Here is a 20,792-nt window from a genome sequence, read left to right as displayed (position 1 = left end):
CAATAACAAATAAGACGGAGAAAGATTAAAAAGAGGTGAAGGGAAATAAAGTTGGAAATAATTAAGAAAAATGGTGCCTTCAAAATATCCTCTCATTATTTTTATAGCTTTTTATTTATTTTACTTTTTTTTTTGAGGCATGACTAGGATAGTATGTTAGATTTTTCTAAACCCTTATCTCCAGGGCATATATTACTGAGTTCTTCGTTATAAATGATAATGCCAAAGAAAACCTGGACAAAAGTATTCTGTACTATCCACAAGGACAAAACATGTACAACATTGCTCTATATATTAAGAGTCGAGCTGTAATAGTCAAGATATATATTCATGTGTGTAAAATCATAATGATTTTCTAATTTTCTCGGGCTGTGAACCGTGGTAAAATATACAGGAATAAGCAGGAAACCTGAAAAACCAGGTGATTTAAAACACCTAATATTACAGCTGGACCATCCAAGGGTGAAATCAATTTAAATTTCACACCTTCTCCTTTCCTCGTAGCCAGTGATTTGTCTGGAAGACAGAAAACACATAAAATTAATTGAGAGTTAACAGTATTTGGAGGCAGTTGAGGTTAAGCACTCAACAATGATGTCCCTTACTTCAGGAGCCATTGACTTTTTGTCATACGTTTACTTTATACACGGGTTCTCTTCTTAGATTATTTCTGTATGTTTCTTAGAAGAGAGACAGGGAAGGAGAATTAACTATCAATCTACTGTGCGCCAGTTCCTTTACTGTATTCCCTTATGCAATTCTTACAATAATCCTTTAAAGTAACTGTTATAATTCATATTTGATAAAGAAAACCATGTTTACAAAATTGATCAAGGGTAAGAGGGAAGATCTGAACATCAGTCCGTTGGGCTTATGCCTCATATTCTCTCCACTGTGATAAAAATGGTGCTTCAACATGGGTACTCACCATCTGGCTATTTAATACCGGATCCTGCAAACAACATTGGATGAGATGAGATGAGAAGTTATTTCCAAAGATATTCTATTATATTTAAACTGTACTATTTATGAGTCAGATGTCAAGACATGCTTTAGAGGCATAGAGAGCAACTGATTAGTTCACCTACACATTATTAGTGTTTGCTATAACTTTCGTGTGCCACATCGTGTCAACTTTGTGTCAACTTTACCAACTTTAGTGCTTCACTGTTCTTTTTGAAAAAACTCAAAATGTCACTTTTCGTGTCAAACACCTTGCTGTTTTCTTCTTATTCACTAGATGACAGTTCTGTATCTCTGTAAATTACCACTGCAGCAGGAAACGAGAGGTCTTAAGCCAGTTTGCTCTGCACAAATGATGGACATAGGAGGACTTCTGCTCCATCAAGGCTGCCTGTGTTATTCCATGGCTGTAACGGGGATGTCCAGGACTGCTTAGTCAGAGGCACGAAGCAGAGTCAGAAAGCATCCTCTAAATTCTTCTTCAGATGTGAGTTCAGGCATCTGTCCTCTCACCTGAGCACACTGGAGTTTATTGACTGTGTTCTGACTCTTATTCTCTCCCTGTAGTTAATAAGTCTGGGAGCTCCATACCCCTAGAAAAAACATATGACACATAAAGCCTTTTCTCAACTAAACGGAGTTGAGAGCTATGGTGTTGCCCGAGAGTCTGATGCTTAAAGAAAATACAGTTGGTGCTCATGTGGAGGGAAAGAGCGTCAGCCACTCCCGGAGGGCTTTTATTGATGCTCCCATAGAATGAGCAAGTTTAAAGTAAAACCACATTGCTTAAACCTCACTAACTGATTGTTTTATTTTCAAGTAATATGCTCTGAAGTCTGCTATGTCTAAAAAACCATTTCAGGCCGGCACCATGGCTTAGCGGTTAAGTGCACGCGCTCTGCTGCTGGCAGCCCGGGGTTCAGATCCCGGGATCGCACTGACGCACCGCTTCTCCTGCCATGCTGAGGCCGCGTCCCATGTACAGCAACTAGAAGGATGTGCACCTATGACAGACAACTATCTACTGGGGCTTTGGGGGGAAAATAAATAAATATCTTTTAAAAAAATCAATAAAAAACATTTCATAAAGCTTAACCTTCATTTTTTATTCTCTGGTATTTGAAATTATTATTAAGACTGTAAATCCTTTAACATTCTACAATATACAAATAGGCAAATATCAATTATATTCTCTAAAATGGTTTGCTCCCATGTTAAAGATTAATATATGGTAGTAAAACTGGTTACCATCCAGTTTTTAACTCATTTTTTGCTTTTGAAATTACATATAAAATTTGTGTTTTGAAGTATTTTCCTAAAACTCAACAACTTTCTGATATAAATCGACTAGATGGAAGGTAACTAAAATGAAATTTGATCTTTAAAACTCGAGCTTTGTGTAAGAATTGATAATATCAGGCAGTTGAAAGTTGGGTCTCTCCACATTATGATATTTATTAATTGTGAATAGCCACATCTATTACAAAGTGCTGAAAAATAAAAAGAAATTGAACAATATCAACACTCTCTTTCCCCACATGTTGTACAGTTTATATGCAAATAAATTCTCAAAGGTCAGAAAAATGTTTATGATTTCAGATAACTGTTAAAATACTATCTCATTCCAGTTTTAACATCATTTGAAATGGACTGAAAACTCTTCTCTTAGGATTTTGCTCTGATCAGTGCCCCCAGGTCCCCTCAATGCCTCATTTGATTGTAAACTTATCTGAGGAATTGAATATTCTTTTCCATTTGTTCTCTTTAAGGTATCTGTGATAGTGCTTTTTATGCAACGACCACTTGGTACAATTCATTATTAGTTTCAGAAACATGCTTATTTAGGAACAAATCAAGAAAACAAATGTGAGGAATGTGGGGTCACCTAGCTAATGGTGTTCGAGGGATTCCTCATGTGCGTCTTGGCATAGAAACGTTCAAAGTGTAAAGCAGCATTGGTCAGATAAAAAGTGTGGGGTGAACATAATTCTGAAGGAATAATGATGGAGACGTAAAAACAAGAAACCCCTTGAATTGCGTTGGAAGTTATTAGACACATCAAAGAGCTGGGAAAAAACATTGTTCAATGTAAGTTCTTTCTAAACTCTAAGGCAAAAAGTAACATGAATTTACATGGTAATTATAAACCACAAAACAACAATTCAAAAGACAAGTAAACAACTAAAGTAGAAACCAGAGTGAGAAAAATAGAGGTTAAAGGAGAGATGGAAAGAGATGGTTGGGGTCAGAAAATATGGCTTAGTCATCCTTGAGGTCTCCCTCAGACTCTGATCATTCCTAGTGCTCAGTAAACACTTTGACCCCATGAGCCTGGGGAGGAACAAAGTGACACGTGGTTGGGAGGGGAGATAATGCAAAGATACCCTTGTGGAGGCACTGACATTGAAAATCAGTTACATTTTGCAAAGGTGTTTACCATAATATATTAAGGATTATTCTGGAAAGATAAGGATTTTTCTGGAATGTACGTTTTCATTTTATGGAAACTCCAACAAGCCCAGTGAAAGATTTAGACATTTCAGCTTTAGAAATAAAGAGAGGGGTCATCCCCGTGGTGCAGCAGTTAAATGAACACACTCCGGTGTGGTGGCCTCAGGTTCACAGGTTCGGATCCCGGGCACGCACAGACACACCTCTTGTCAAGCCATGTTGTGGTGGCATCCCATATAAAGTAGAGGAAGATTGGCACAGTTGTTAGCCCATGTCTAATCTTCCTCAGCAAAAAGAGGAGGATTGGCATCAAAAGTTACCTCAGGGCTGATCTTCCTCACACAAAAAAAGAAAGAAACAAAGCCAGAATGGGAAATTTTTTCTGTCAGTTTTACAATGAAAACCAGTTAGCATTTGGAAATCACTTGCAATTTGAGATGAGAATGTGAAGAAAGAATTAGATGTCACATGTTGTTTTTCCTTTTCTCTGAGGCAGTAAGGCTTGCAGGGGGAATGAAATTCCATCTTTGCTCTATTGAGTTTGAGAAGGTGTAAAATTCATTTGTGCTGGGCAACACTGTTGACCTGTGGAGAAAAACAAATGGTTTAAGCAGCTGATCTAAAGGAATAACTGAGCTCATAAAAGTTCTTAGCTTATAAAGGTTGTTTCTTCTTTGCTCAACTTTACTGGACATCCATTGACCTATATGTGTAAGGTATTTGTGGTAGGTATTGAAGGAAATACAAAGAATTATAGGGTTTCAAGCTCCTCCACATACATGACATGGTTTGCAAGATGTAATTTGATTCTGCCAAGGTATTTAGTGTATGTTGCATTACAGAACCTAAAAAAAATGGCAATGTTATTGAGAAATTGTAATTAAAGACAGCTTCTTAGGAGAGATGGACTAGATCAAGTCCTCAAAGGGACCGCTTTTGGGCAGGTGGAGGGAAGAAAGAGTGAGGATTTCAGATGGGGGAAGGGAGGAAATGTACAGAAGTGGAAAGAAACATGGCATTTGGGCATGGGGGTGGGGAGGCCATGACAGGCACAGTCTTCCCGTGACTGAGAGGCAGCTCAGTTTCCTCCTGCAGGAGCCCAGCATTGCTTGCCACCTCCTGGCCTCCTCCACCTGCAGACCCCACGCCTGAGCCAAGGCCTATCTTATCTGGATCGTTGCCTAGTCTCCCAACAGGTCCCTTTACTTTCAGTCTTAATTTCTTCTAATCTTTCCTCCACCTTGCCTGCAGAGTTACATTCTAGAATCCAAATTTGCTTAAATCTGATATCTGCTTCGACTCCTTCAATGACTGTTCAGAGTAGCCTAGAGAACATTCAGACTCCTGAGCTGGACACACAGGCTTTCCCTTGTTGTCCTCATCTTTACTCTCATCACCCACTCTGTCCTACATGTTTGCTTTGTTCCAGCCTTAAAAATACCACCCATTTTCGGAAAGATTTAGCATCCTTTATATCTGTCTTTTTATATGTGCTTCTTCTGTCCTCCTACCCAGTTTTTTAATCAACTTAATTCCTATTTCTTAATCTAAACTCATGTCAAATGTTCCTTTCTCTTGGAGACTTTTCCTGAGAGGTCTCCACCTAGAGACCCATTTTGATGTCCCCACTCTGGGACCATATACTTATCTACTTTTCCATAACTGTTGTTTTATTCATGTCTCATAGACAGCGAGCTCCTTAAAGCTGAGACTATCCTTCTTCTTGATAAATAAATGACCAGCAATAGGATACATTGGAGCATATGAGAAAGCCATTTGGTGTAAAACTAAGTGGGCCTGAAATTGTTTTTTTTTCCCCAAAAGGGGCCTGTAGCCTCTGTTCATCCATTGTATATCTGCCCTAAGCAATTAACATGTCCCAAAGACAAAAGCAATGCCCTTAAGTTGTAAATGCAACTTCCCCCACATAGGCATTTCCTTAAGTATAATCATTTCTCCCTAGGCTAGAATTTGATTGCTGCACTCATCCTGTGACCACCCAACTCCAGACAACAGCCACGCCCATGGAGACAGCAGACCTGATACCCACTGTGTCCATCAATGGAGGTGCTGACAGGTCAAGGTTGCGGCTATTGTAAAAGAGACATTGCAATCACATGTGGTACATGCACTTTGATGGTATATAACCACGCTGTACACCCCACTTCTTTGGAGTGCTCCATTTCTTTGTGAAAGGACTCTCCCGGACTATATGGTCCTCAAAGGTTGGCTCATAGTAAACTCACCCCAAGTTGGTTTTACAGATTTTTTATGGATTATTTGCGTCGACATTCTATTTGTCCCTCCAGTGTCTGAACACAGTACCTGACACCTTGGGGGCACTCAGAAAATGTTTGATAAGTGAATAAGTATGTGGGAGACCACACTGGCTGGAGCAGAAGGGGTATTTTGGGGAGTGGTAGAAAATTCACTCACGTTCCTACCATAGTGGTTGAGGCTGTGGGCTTTGGACCAGTTTGTCTCGGCACCAATCCCAGTTATCCCGCTTTTAACTGGAGAACCTGTGCAAAGTATTTAGTCTCTGTGCCTTAGTTTCCTCATCTTATAAAATGGGGCTACTGAGAACTCCTGTCTCATAGGGTTTTAGTGAGATTTAAATGCATTAACTTATGTAAAGTGTTTAGAAGAGCTCCTGGCGCATAGTAGGCATTAACATGTTAGCTGTTGTGTTATCATTATTGCTCTTATATCTGAACAATACTCTGGTTTTGAAAAGATGTTTTCATAATATAGTTGATCCTCATTATTTGTGGATCCTGTGTCTGCACACTTGCCTACTAGCTAAAATGTACTGGCAGCCCCCAAATCAACACTCACAGGGCTTTCATGTCCATTTGCAGATAAGCGCAAAGTGGTGAAAATTTTGATTCACTCGAAGTGCACGTTCCCAGCTGAGGGGAACAAGGTGACGCTCTGCCCTGTTGTTTCAGCCCATGCTGTAAACAAGTGTCCTTCTTGCAGTCTATTTAGTGCCTCATTTATTATCTTTTTGTGCCTTGTGTTGGTGACTTGGCTGTTTAATATGTTCCCCATGTGTAGTGCTGCAGTGCTGCCTGGTGTTCCTCAGGGCAAGAGGCTGTGACGTGCCTTTACAGAGAAAGTATTTGTGTTTGACAAGCTTCCTTCAGACACGAGGTACAGTGCTGTTAGTCTAAGTTCAATGTTAATATATCAACAATATATATTAAATAAGGTGGCTTTAAAGAGAAACACACAGAGAAAAAGGTTATGTATTGATCAGTTGAAGAAAATATGACTAAGGTTTGCAGGAACCTAACCCTGCATTTCCTGTAGGAACAGTGGGTCATATTCACTGATTCAGTGTTCACAGTGACTTTGTAGAATGTCACACTGTGCATAACGAGAACTGACTGTATCTTATGTAATCTTCACATACTCCTTTATAACAGGCAGGGTAGGGAACAGGGTGTCCACATTCTACGGGCTATTACAGACCTTATGAGCCAAGTAGAGAATTTAAAAAGTCTTGTGTTCAGCATAAGAGCCATGAGATTTTGAGCAAAGAAGATCTATGATAAACTGATGTTTAAGGAAAAATTACCTGGCAAGAGACTGTAGTTTTGAGAGGAAGAGGGAGAACTGAGCCAGAAAGAAGGACCAGTTCTTAAACTCTCCAAGTATTCCCATTGCTTGGTGAGGAGATTCGGAGCTAGGGTGCTGATGTGATAAAGGAAAAGTAGCAGCCAAGGGATAAAATAATGGATTTCGTAACCATATATAGGGTGTAAGTTAGGCTGTGGTTCTCAAAGTGGGGTCCCTGGACCAGCAGCATCAGCATCACCTGGGAACTGGGAAGAAACGCAAATTGTCAGGTGCTGCTGCAGACCTGCAGAACTGGAAATTCTGGAGTGGGGCCTGGCAATCTGGGTTTCAACAAGGCCTCCAGGTGCTTCTGGTGCCCATCAAGTTTAAGAGCCAATGAAATAGAAAAATGATCCCAACACGTCACCATGCTCAGGTAAACCACAGGGCAGGGAGGTGGTATTTGTTTGGAGGATAAGACACATTTTAAATTTTAGGAAAAAGTAATTCAGTGTCTGTTTCATCATGAGGATTCCAGAGATGCCATTTTATCTCTCTGCATGTGAAGCTCATTTTTCCACAATATGTTCTCCTTTAGAGAGCCCTTGGTAAGTTATTTACCAATTACCACATATTCTGAGAGTCCCTTATTTCTTGAAATCCCCTTTCAGACGTCAGAATATACTTTATTTTTGTGCACAATCTCCTCTATTTAAAATCTGGAATTCTCTTCCTATAGGATCATGTATCGCACATGCAGCCCTACTGTCAATTTGGAATGCCATTGGTTTCTTCCAAAAGCTTAGAATGTTTTAGAATTTAGAACCTGATGAATAGAGAATTTATATGCTTCTGTGTAGGATTCATATTTTTCAGATGTCCAGAGGTATCCCAACTTGCCAGTAATGTGGCCTTAAGATTTAGCAGAACTTGAAAATCTGAACATAGTAGAAAATGAATTCCATCTGTAATGTTAACATTTACAAAATAAATGATCACATTGTTAACGTAGCAATAAACACTTTCTATATTCTAGGCTCTGAAAGTATCTTGCTTACACAGTAAACCTGATAAAGTTTCAAAGATGATCCAATTAACTTTTCAGCAAAAGCTTTGCTTGAGTGTATCTTGGCTTCCTTTTTGACAGTTTTAGCCTTAATGTCACAGTAATGTTTTCTTTTTCTGGGAATCAGATAATCTTCTATTTGGTGAACACTTTAATTTTTAATGGTCACCTGTATTTTGTGATATGCACGTATTCAAATAATCTATAAGAACTAACCATTACCACCCACATATAAGATTATACAGGAATGGAAGAATGTTGGCTGACTTACTGTATATAATTGTTCAGCCAAAGCAGATGGTAGACTCTACCACATACAATGATTTAGGGGTTTGAAGCAGTATCTTTAAATACAAATAATCTCAAAAATGCTAATATGTAAAGTATATTACTTACAGTGTTAACTAACCAAAATAGTTAAATTTGTTATCTTTCCTCCCTTTATAAGGATGCACCCATTATATAGATTCTGTACAAATCTGCAAAGATCACTTTTTTCCTTTTCAAAATTTATTTATTTTAATTTTTAATAGTGAGAACTTTAGTGTTGGGTAAATTGCTGCACAATTACTGGAAATGCTGAGAGTCTTTTGAAAAAGTGTAGAAGTCTAAAGATAATGAAAAGTACATTTCTCCAATGTCAAGTCCTTTGAGCTTCTGTCTAGTTGTACTCTGAAGAGATGGAAGATTAAGTACAAGCACAAGACACAAGGGAACAGGCTGCCAACTTGAGGGCTTCCCATGGACCACAGAGTGCCTGGCAGACACATGGAGGTTGAATCTGGGCTTTGTCCATGGCTGGGCCCTGAGAGGAGGATTTTGCTTAAATGATCAGAGAATAGACCACCTTTTTTCTTGTTAATAAGTAATATTTACCATGTAAATTTCTTTATAAATCTCTGAATAAAATAAAATTATAACCCGTATAGAAATGAACTCTTACTGACATGCCCCACAGCCTTCTTTAGAGAGCTCAACAGAAAATGTCTGAGCTGACTGTGAATTGGTCTTCTCTGAAAGCCAACCAGCCCTTCATTGATAGCCCTGGATAAGGAAGGCCAGATACAACTCTTTGAAGATGTTGAGCTGAATTCAGAACCAAAAATCATACCTCCAGTTGGCTCCTCTGTGAGAATGGATGGCCGGCCTTATTTCACAGACTGGGCAGTTGAGGTTTCAGATGAGCTTAATTGCTCTGTTACACGACGATGGAAAAGGAGGAATGTGACATTGAATCAGTGCTCAGATTTTGCAGGTAAAGATAGGGTCAGAGAAGGGAATAAACATTTCAGCAAATTGGTTTTTTGTTCTCTACAGTGGAAGTAAATTAAGAAACAGATAGTCTCTCACTCCAACTTCTCTTCCCTGTTATCTATCTGTAATATCGCTGTAAAAATTCTCTCTTTAAAGATTTCAGTCTTGGGCCAGCCCCGTGGCTTAGTGGTTAAGTGCGTGCGGTCCGCTACTGACGGCCCGGGTTCGGATCCCAGGTGCACACGGATGCACTGCTTCTCTGGCCATGCTGAGGCCGCGTCCCACATACAGCAACTAGAAAGATGTGCAAATATGACATACAATTATCTATTGGGGCTTTGAGGAAAAAAAGGAAGAAGATTGGCAATAGATCTTAGCTCAGAGCCAGTCTTCCTCAGCAAAAAGAGGAGGATTAGCACAGATGTTAGCTCAAGGCTGATCTTCCTGACACACACACACACACACAAATTTCAGTCTTTTTTCTTTGCAGTCTGTTTTTTATCATCTTTATGAGTGCTTTGATTTCACCATCTTCTTGGCACCACAACGGTAGCCATTGAGATGTTATTATAGATTCAGTTTTGAAATTTTATCATCTTATCTCTATTTCCTCTGCCATTTCTTAGTTTTAGTTCTTACTGCATCTTATGCTTGAAAATATTTGAAGCTTATAGTGTGTATCAGTTTCTTATTTTCTCAACTTTTTATTATCTAAGTGCCCTCAACTATCGCTTTCTTAAAAAAAGAAGTGAACTACATAACAGAACAATACACTGTAATAAATTGACCAATTATAAAATTAAGTTCAACGTGAAATCCCTCCCCACTTAACAGAGACCATTTTTCATAATTCGTCATGCTTTAGTTTGGGCAGGGTCAGTTTATCAATGATTTTTGGATGTTTTAAACCACACGAGATGAATACAATATGGTAAAATTGTTAATCTTGCAGAAGTTGTAGAATTTCCTGATGGTTAGAGAAGTTGATGGTGGAGAACCTGAATCATATGAAAAGTAGTTGATTAATTAGCACCTGACAGAGTTTGTTAATTTGTTAAAGATGATGATAAGACATACATGCTGAAAAGATAACTTTGCATATCAGAGCATTGTCAGAGACCACTGGGAAAATTCATAATGTTCTCAAATACTACAAAAAATGACCATTTTTTCATAAAAGATGTCATACATGATGGCATCGAATACTTATGTCAGAAAATTTGCAATGAAGAAAATTAACATTTGAGTCATTTTAATTCTAACAATTTGTTCATGCTTACTATTAGGTTAAAAACAATTTTTAGAAATAAAGTGATAAATGTACTTGCTTAAGTTTTAATTATTTTAGGAAAAGACTTTTTCACATTTAAAAAAATGTTTATTTGTATTTATTTTATGCTGAATTTATTCCTAGGTCCATAGACTTTTTTTAAATTAACTAACACCAATTCTTTTCAAACTCTTTAAAAAAGTTGAAGAGGATAGACTACTTCTAAAGTCATCCTATGGAGTTAGTACTACCCTGATATCAAAGCCAAAGACACTAAGAGAAAGGAAAACTACAGGTGAATACCTTTCATGAATATTGATACAAAAATCCTCAATAAAATAGTAACAAAGCAAATTCAGCAGCATATTAAAAGGATTATACATCATTTTTAAGTGGGATTTATTCCTGGAATACAAGGATGTTTCAATATATGAAAAGGAATCAATGTAATTAACCACATTAACAGAATGAAGGAAAAAAAGTGATCATCTCAATGGATGCAGAAAAGGCGTTTGACAAAACTAAACATGCTTTCATGTTAAAAACACTAAAAAACCCTCAGAGTAAAGGGAAGCTACTTCAACATAGTAAAAGCCATATACAGAAATCCACAGAGAACATCGTATTCAAGGGTGAAAGACTGAAATCGTTTTATCTAAGATCAGGAGAAAGGTAAGAAGGCCCACTTTCACCACTTCTATTCAACATGGTATTAGAAGTTCTAGCCAAAGCAATTAGATAAGAAAAAGAAAGAAATAGCATTCAAATTGGAAAGGAAGAAGTAATATTATATTTGTTTACACATAATATATGTTGAAACCCCTAAAAATTCCACAAAAAAATTTTAGAACTAATAAATTATGCTAAGTAGTGGGACACAAAATTAACCTGCAAAAATTTGTTATTCTTCTATACATTAATAACAAGTAATCTGAAAAAGAAATTTAAAAACTTTACATTTTTATTTACAATAGCATCGAAAAGAGTAAAATACTTAAGAATCAACTTACTCATGGAGGTAAAAATTCCAATGATTTTTTTGCAAAAATAGAAAAATCTATCCTAAAATTCCTATGGACTCTCAAGGGACCCTGAATAGCCATAACAATCTAGAAAAAGAAGAACAAAGTTAGAGAACACACATTTCCTGATTTCAAAACTTACTACAAAGTAATCAAAACAGTGTGGTACTGGCATAAATACACACAATATACTTATGAAATATTATAGAGAGCCCTGAAATAAATCTTTGCATATATGGTCAAATGATTTTTGACAAGGGTGCAAAGATCATTCATTGGAGAAAGGATAAGATTTCAACAAATGGTGCTGGAAAACTGGATACCCACATACAATAGAATGATGTTGGACCCTTACCTTACACCATATACAAAAATTAACTCAAAATGGATCCAAGATATAAATGTTAGAGTTGAAGCTATAAAATCCTTAGAAGAAAACACAAGGTAAAAGCTGCATGTCATTGGGTCCAAATGCCATTGCCAACAATGATTTTTTTACTATGACACCAATGACATAAGCAACAAAAAAAATAACAAATTGCACGTCATCAAAATGAAACGTTTTCTGTATCACAAGATACTAGCAACAGAGTAAAAAGGCAATGGTTGAAAAGATTTACAAATCACATATCTGATAAAGGATTAATATCTAGCATATATAAAGAACTCCTACAACTCAACAATAAAAAAACAACCCAATTTAAAAATGCACGAAGGACTTGAATAGACATTTCTCCAAACAAAATATAAAATGGCCAGTAAACACATGAAAAGATGTTCAACATCACTAACTATCAGGAAAATGCAAAATAAAACCACAATGAGATACATGTTCACACCCATTAGCATAGTTACTATCACAAAATCAGAAAATAACAAGTGTTGGCAAGGATGTTGAGAAATTAGACCGCTTGTGCAATGAAGGTGCGAACATAAAATTGGAAAACAGTATGGCAGTTCCTTCAAAAATTAAAACTAGAATTCACCACATGATCTAGCAATTCCACTTATGGGTTCTGAAATAATAGAAAATACATTTATCAGTCTCTGCCTCCAGTTCCTGGCACAAAGCTCCTAAAACTCTGTAATTTCCTAAATGATAAGAACACTAGGAGCAACTCTTATTCTAATATTTGTCTTTGACACCATCCCTGACACAGAGACCCTAAAACCCTTGTAATTTCCTTTTTTTTTTTTTTTTTGGAAGATCAGCCCTGAGCTAACATCCGTGATAATCCTCCTCTTTTTGCTGAGGAAGACCGGCTCTGAGCTAACATCTATTGCCAATCCTCCTCCTTTTTTCTCCCCAAAGCCACAGTAGAAAGTTGTATGTCATACTTGCAGATCATTCTAGTTGCTGTATGTGGGATGTGGCCTTAGCATGGCCGGAGAAGCGGTGCATCAGTGCACGCCCGGGATCCAAACCTGGGCCGCCAGTAGCGGAGCATGTGCACTTAACTGCTAAGGCACGGGGCTGACCTCCATGTAATTTTCTAATTGATAAGAACACTAGGAGAAGCTTTTGTTCTATTGAGGCAACTCTGGATGGGCTTCTGGATGGCTCCTGGATGGGGGCTGGTCACCAGGAAGACCAAGCCCTGATTAGAAGATTCGAATTTTTAGCCCTACCCCTTATCTTGCAGAGAGGGGAGGGGGGCTGGAAACTGAGTTAATAATTAATCATGCCTACGTGACAGAGTCTCCATTAAAATCCCAATAGAAGGAGGTTCAGAGAGCTTCCTGGTTGGCAATGACAAGGAGTGTTTGGAGAATGGTGCACTTGGATATGGCATGAAAGCTCTGTGCCCCTTCTCACATACTTTTCCCAATGCACCACTTCCATCGGCTGTTCTTGAGTCATATCCTCTTATAATAAACTGGTGATGTAGTAAATGTTTCTCTGAGTTTTGTGAGCCACTCTAGTAAATTAATCAAACCCAATGAGGAGGTTGTGGGAACCTCTGGTTTATAGCCAGTCAGTCAGAAGTACAGGTAACAGCCTGGGCTTGTAACTGGTATCTGAAGTTGAGGTGAGGTAGGGTGGGTGTGCAGTCTTATAGCACTAAGCCCTCAACCTGTGGAGTCTGATGTATCTCTGTGTTGACAGCATCAAATTGAGTTGAATTATCTGACGACTAGCTGGCATTCCAAGAATTGCTTGTTGGAGGTGTGGGGAACCCACCCACGTGTGAAAAAATGAATCTCAGAAAACCATTTATGGGCATACACCCAAAATGATTGAATGCAGAGGTATAAAGACATAAATATACACCCGTGTTCTTAACAGCATTATTCAAAATAGCCAGAAGCTGGAAGCAAACCAGGTGTCCATCAACAGATGAAATAACAAAAAAAATGTGGTGTATACACAGAGTGGAATACCATTCACCCTTAAAAAGGAAGAAATTCTGACACATTTATGACAAGGAAGAATCTTGAGGACTTTATGCTAAGTGAAATAAAGCCATCCACAAAAGGAAAAATACTGTATGATTCCACTCATATAAGGTACTTAAAATACTCAAATTCATAGGAATAGAAAGGAGAATGGTGTTTCCCAAGGGCAAGAGGGAAGGATAACAGGGAGTTGTTGCTTAATGAGCACAGAGTTTCAGTGCAAGGTGAAAATAGTTCTGTGGATGGTTGGAGGTTATGGCTACACAACAATGTGAATGTACTGCATGTCACTGAACTGTACACTTAAAAATGGTTAAAATGGTCAATTTTAGGTTATGCATATTTTATGACCATTTAAAAAAATTAATTATTTTCAACAAATGAACAAACACTAACTACATGCAATAACATAGATGAATATCACAACCAAAATGCTGCATAAAAGAAATTATATTCAAAAAGCTATAGATTTTTTAATTCCATTTATATAAAATCTAAAAAAGAAACAAAACCGAGGTCTGGCTTCCAGTAATGGTGGAGTGGCTTGTTGAACTAACACTCTCACATATAACAATGATAAAATCTGAATACATATTATATGTATTTATATAGAATCATGTATTTATATGTAACATACATATAATAAATGCATATATGTGTGTATGTATAAATCTCTTCCGAAAGCAAGCAGAACTGACAGGGAGCCTTCCCTTAAATGATGGGAATTGTACCAGGAGGTATTTGCAAGCTTGAGTCTTTTGCCTCAAAGCATTCCAAAATCTGTACATGGCCGAGACAGGGGAAAAACTACAGTCTTTCTTGTAAAGTTAGAGGATGTATTTTGGGGCTGACAGAGTAGCTGGAAAGTTAAGGGAGAAATTCTGGAAGGGAGGGAGACACACAGAGGAAAATCTCAAAATATGTACGTAAGTCTCCCCCCCACACACACCAAATTGGCAGATCTTTGAACAACACACATGCAGGGTAGACCCCAGAGGGCTTAGTGTAAAAACAGCAATTGGTAGATGAAAGAACTGAATGAGGATTTCAGCTATGCTCACGGTAAAGGAGAGAAGATTGGAGTTTCAGTCCAGCCAAGTTAAATCCCTGCTAGAAAAATAACAACACTCTTCAAAGGAATACAATAGAATCTAGAGTCTCTATAACTATCATTCATGGTTTCCAGTACACAGTTTAATTTTTTTTAATTTATTTTTCCCCCAAAGCCCCAGTAGATAGTTGTGTGTTATAGCTGCACGTCCTTCTAGTTGCTGTATGTGGGACGTGGCCTCAGCATGGCCGGAGAAGCAGTGACTCGGTGCGCGCCCGGGATCTGAACCCAGGTCGCCAGTAGCAGAGCATGCACACTTAACTGCTAAGCCATGGGGCCGGCCCTCCAGTACACAGTTTAAAAAATCATGAGATTTGAAGAGATGGGAAAATGTAATCCATATATGACCAAAAGCAGGGAGGAGAAACTCTCCCCATGGTGTTGCAATTAGCTGACAAGGATAAGACAGCAGCTATTATAAAGATGATCAAGGCGGTATGAAAAATATTCTCATAATGAATGAACATATCTGGAAACTCAGCAGAGAAGTGGAAATTACAAAAAAGAACCAAATAGGAAGATTAAATAAAAAAAATACTTTTGAGTTTACATGTACATTAGAAACAGTAGAAGAGGGCCGGCCTTGGGGCTTAGCAGTTAAGTGTGCGGGCTCCACTGCTGGCGACCCCGGGTTCGGATCTTGGGCTCGCACGCATGCACTGCTTCTCTGGCCATACTGAGGCTGCGTCCCACATACAGCAACTAGAAGGATGTGCAGCTATGACATAGAACTATCTACTGGGGCTTTGGGGCAAAAAATAAATAAGTAAATAAAATTAAAAATAAAAAGGAACAGTAGAAGAAACATGAAGATAGAGCAATAGAAATTATCCAGTCTGAACAAAAGAATGTAAAAATTTTGAAGAAAAATGAAGAGAGCCTTACCTGTGAGATGATTGAGTCCCCAGCAGAGAAGGGAGAGACAGAAAAATTAAATGAGGCAGAAAGACAAATCAATAAGTAATAGCATAAAACTTCCAAAATTTGGTGGAAAATCTAAAATTTTAGATCCAAGGAAGTCAGCAAACCCAGAAAATAAAATACAAAATAAAACCATACCTGGGCACATGATAGTCAAGCTGCTAAAATCCAAAGATAAAAACAAAATCTTGAAAGCAGTCAGGGAAATACATATATACAGGGGAAGACATTACATACAGGGAGAAATAATGTCATTGATGGATGATATATTATCAAAAACAAAAGAGACAAATCAACAACAAAATGACATCTTTCAAGTGCAGAAACAAAACCCAAAAGTCAACACGAGATTCTATATTTAGCAGATCTCACTTTCAAAAAGGAGGCAGAAGCCACAATAATATTCCGCACACCTATTAGGTGGCTGAAATAAAAAATAAAATTGCAAATATCAAGTCCTGGTGAGGACAAGGAGCAACTAGAACTGGGAATGCAACATGATAGTTGCATTCGGATAACGATTTAGCAGGTTCTTATAAAGTTAAACATACACTTATTATATGACTCAGATATCCCACTCCTAGGGATTTACTCAAGCAAATTGAAAACTAATGTTTAAACAAAATCTTTGGGTGAATATTCATAACCATGTTATTCATAATTGCCACAAGCTGAAAATAAACTAAATGTCCTTCATCAGGTGAATGGAGAAAGAAATTGTGGTGAATTGGGACATTAGAATACTACTTGGCAATAAAAAGGATAAACTCTTGATTCACACAACAACATGGATGAATCTTGGCTGCATTTCTCTAAGTGAAGGAAGCCCGATTCAAAAGGCTGTACAGTATGTGGTTTCATTTGTATGACTTTCTAGAAAAGTCAGCATTACAGAGATGAAAAATGATCAGTGGTTGCCAAGGGATGGAATGGGGGAAGGGGTTGATTACACACGGACAGTATGAGAGAATTTTGGGGAGTGAAAAAAACAGCTCTGTATGCTACTGTGGAGGTGGATACATGACCATAAAGTTGTCAAAACCCACAGAACTGTACACTACAAAGAGTGAATTTTACTCTGCAAATTTTAAAAATCAATCAGGATGCTGGGGAACTCAGATGAAATGCAGTGACAAATGAATCTCACTGTATTACAAGCATGTGACATAGCCACACATAATGGGTGAGGATGAAAGGTCCTGACCTAAGTTACATTGGAAGACAGTGTTTTGATGGGATACTGTAAAACTAAAGTAATGTACACAAACACTCTACTCTAGGTGGTAAGTTTGTTTTTCATAAGGATATGGATTAGCAATTCTGAAACTAGTTGACACATTAGGAAATATATTGTAGCTAACTGGAGTTAAATTTCTCACTGTTGGTGAAAGAAGTTAAAAATAAACAAAAGGAGAATGCTAGAATAAACTCTGTGGTGCTGGATAGGAGTTGGAAGTATCAGTATGAATCCATGTCACTTCTAATATATCTATCCAGATAGATGGATAGATTGATAGATGAATAGATAGATGTGTATACCTGTGTTTATATTCATACATACATTTCCAGGCTCTGCTGAGAGGGTCCAGAAGCAGTGACATCCTAGTATCAATGAGCACACTTAGCTCCCAGATCTTGGTTTCTAAATATCATTCTCCAATAAAAAGAACCAGGTTTTCTTGGAGAAATGGCTAATTCTAGGGTGGAGATGGAAAATACAATATGAACCTGGACCATCTTGTAGTGTCAGAAGTAGGAAAGTGCTTTAAATAAAACACAGCAAATGATGAGATGTGTCAAAAGGAATCAATCTGAAAGACTTCTCAATGGCTCAAGCTGGAAAACTGTGAGCAACATAATAAATAATGGTAGCATTGGATTATTACACAGAGAATAAAATAAATATCCATGAGTCTATACTGACATAAAATAGATTAAATAAGAAAGGAAGAAAGAAAGAGGAATAAAAAAGAATAAGAGAAAGAAAGGAAGAAGGACGGGAGAAGGAGGGAGGGAATCTTCCTCACAGAATTCCAAATAATAAATGTGGCTGGATAGCATGAAATAGAGAATCGCCACTAGAACACCACAGTAATAATTATTGTGGGTAAGGCTGACTGATGAATGCAAAAACTGTGGGTGAAATTAAAAAAAAAGAATACATTTGCAGAGCCTCAAATCATCTGCCTCAAAATATATAACTTTTTTATGTTAATTACTTTAAAAGACCTATGACTATTGAAAGCAAAAATTATAACACTGTATTGTGGGATTTATAACATGAGAAGATGTAAAATTTATGATAACAATAGCACAAAGGACAGACAGAGGTAAATGGAACTGTTCTGTAGCAAGTCTTCCATATTTTACATTGATTAAACTTGTGCACTATTAAGTCTAGGTAGGCTGTGATACGTTAAAGATGCATATTGTAATCTGGACCAACCACTAAAAAATGCAAAGGTGTGTCACTTAAATGCTAATAAAGGAATTAAACAGCATACCAAAAAACGTTTGTACAAAACTGTTCACAGGATATGACCTGCACGTCCCCAGGAGGAGATGAGCCCACTGCAGCGCATCCACAGAGCAGAACGCCCTCAGCTGTGCCGAGGAGCAAACGCTGACACACACATGCTGGGAGAGACTCATCAACCTCGTGCCGAGGGAAGCAAGCTGGACAGAAAACAATACACGTGGGATGATTTCAGCCAAGATGAACCTATGCTGAAAAAACCAGAACAGTGGTTGCCTCGGGGGAAGGAAGAAATTGCCTAGGAAGGAACAGGAAGGGGTTTTCTGGGGGTGATGGAAATATCCTATTCTTAAAGGGGTGAAGGTTATATGGGTATGTTTATTTGCAAAAAATGTAAGGTTGAGATTTGTGCCTTTCAGTGTGCGTACTTCTTACCCCCCCACACACACACAAAGGACTAAAAGAATAATAAAGTGAGGTGGGAATGGGATGGAGTGTGGAAGAAACAAAAATGGCAGATGATTAGTAGTTGTTGAAGCTGGGTGCCGAGCCTACTATGCTGTTTTGTTTATTTTGTATATTGTTTAAATTGTTCTGTAATAAAACACTTGTATAAGAAGACAAACTCGATATATAGTGTTCGTTGGTAAGATGTCAGCTACCTTTGGGGAGGAAGGAGGGAGAAAGGGATTGTCAGGACCTGAGTGAAGCTGGTGCTAGTTCTTGGTCACACAAGTGTGTTCACTTTGTAATAATTCTTGGAGGTTTACATGGATGACTTCTGCGTATATTTCTATACGCATGTTATACATCAATAAACATTTTAAATCCGGCATATTTGCAAAAAGATCCTAACTCAATATCTCAGAATAACAGCAGTGTTTTGTTTTAAAGTGGAACACGTTCACTCATGATATCATCAGATGGATTTTTTTTTATTGATATTTTAATGGTTTCTAACATTGTGAAATTTTGGGTTGTACATTTTTGTTTGTCCATCACCCCATATATGACTCCCTTCACTCCTTGTGCCCACCCCCCACCCCCACTTCCCGGGTAACCACAGTCCAGTTTTCTCTGTCCATGTGTTGGTTTATATTCCACATATGAGTGAGATCATACAGTGTTTGTCTTTCTCTTTCTGGCTTATTTCCCTTAACATAATACGCTCCAGGCCCATCCATGTTGTTGCAAATGGGACGATTTTGTCTTTTTTTATGGCTGAGTAGTATTCCATTGTATATATATACCACATTTTCTTAATCCAATCGTCAGTCGAGGGACACTTAGGTTGCTTCCACTTCTTGGCTATGGTGAATAATGCTGCAATGAACATAGGGGTGCATAAGCCTCTTTGGATTGTTGATTTCAGGTGTGTTGGATAGATTCCCAGTAGTGGGATGGCTGGATCATAGGGCATCTCTATTTTTAATTCTTTGAGGAATCTCCATACCGTTTTCCATAGAGGCTGCACCAATTTGCATTCCCACCAGCTGTGTATGAGGGTTCCTGTTTCTCCACATCCTCTCCAACATTTGTTGTTTTTTGTCTTGGTGATTATAGCCATTCTAACGGGCGTGAGGTGGTATCTTAGTGTTGTTTTGATTTGCATTTCCCTGATGATTAGTGATGTTGAGCATCTTTTCATGTGCCTATTGGCCATCATCAGATGGATTTTAATACTCCCAAGTATCTAGTAATGCCCTCACCCTTGAGTGGCCCCCCTGGGTGGTTCCATTTTTTCCTCAATTTGGCAAGTGGCATGGCTTTGAGTTTTTATGATGGGTATGGGCCCTTAAGGTGGGTGGGTTCCAAGGGGAGGATCTCTGCAGCGACCCTGATCACGAGGTCCAGAGGGAGGAACATGGCAGGCTGGATGGATGGAGGGGATGGTAGGACAGATGGCCTTGAAAAGGCAAATTCCAGGATCCCATGCACCTGGTATTTCCATTTTAGATATTGAATTTACATTTCAAATACTGGCCAGGGAGCTTCCACCAGGGCTGCAAGCATTCTCAGCAATAGCCAGGCTGCTGAGCCCCACCCTTACCTGAGTACTGGCCTCAAAGGATGCAGCCCAACCACACTGCACAACTCTGGGGGATTGGCAAGGCATGGAGAGATGACATTGTATAGAGAAGAGGCGGAGTAGAAGGTGGGGTGTAGAAGCAGAGGGGCGTGGGCCAGGGGTGGAGGGACAGGTGGGAGTGGGGTCCCCTAGCTGTGTATGCTTGGTGCTTTTGTCTCTTAACCATTCCCTGCTGGGAGCTTGCAGGACTGCAGGACTACAACTGCCA

The sequence above is a fragment of the Diceros bicornis genome, unplaced genomic scaffold, assembly GCF_020826845.1.
Source record: "Diceros bicornis minor isolate mBicDic1 unplaced genomic scaffold, mDicBic1.mat.cur scaffold_298_ctg1, whole genome shotgun sequence".
In the NCBI taxonomy this organism is placed as follows: Eukaryota; Metazoa; Chordata; class Mammalia; order Perissodactyla; family Rhinocerotidae; genus Diceros; species Diceros bicornis.
Note: the sequence above shows the minus strand (reverse complement) of the source record.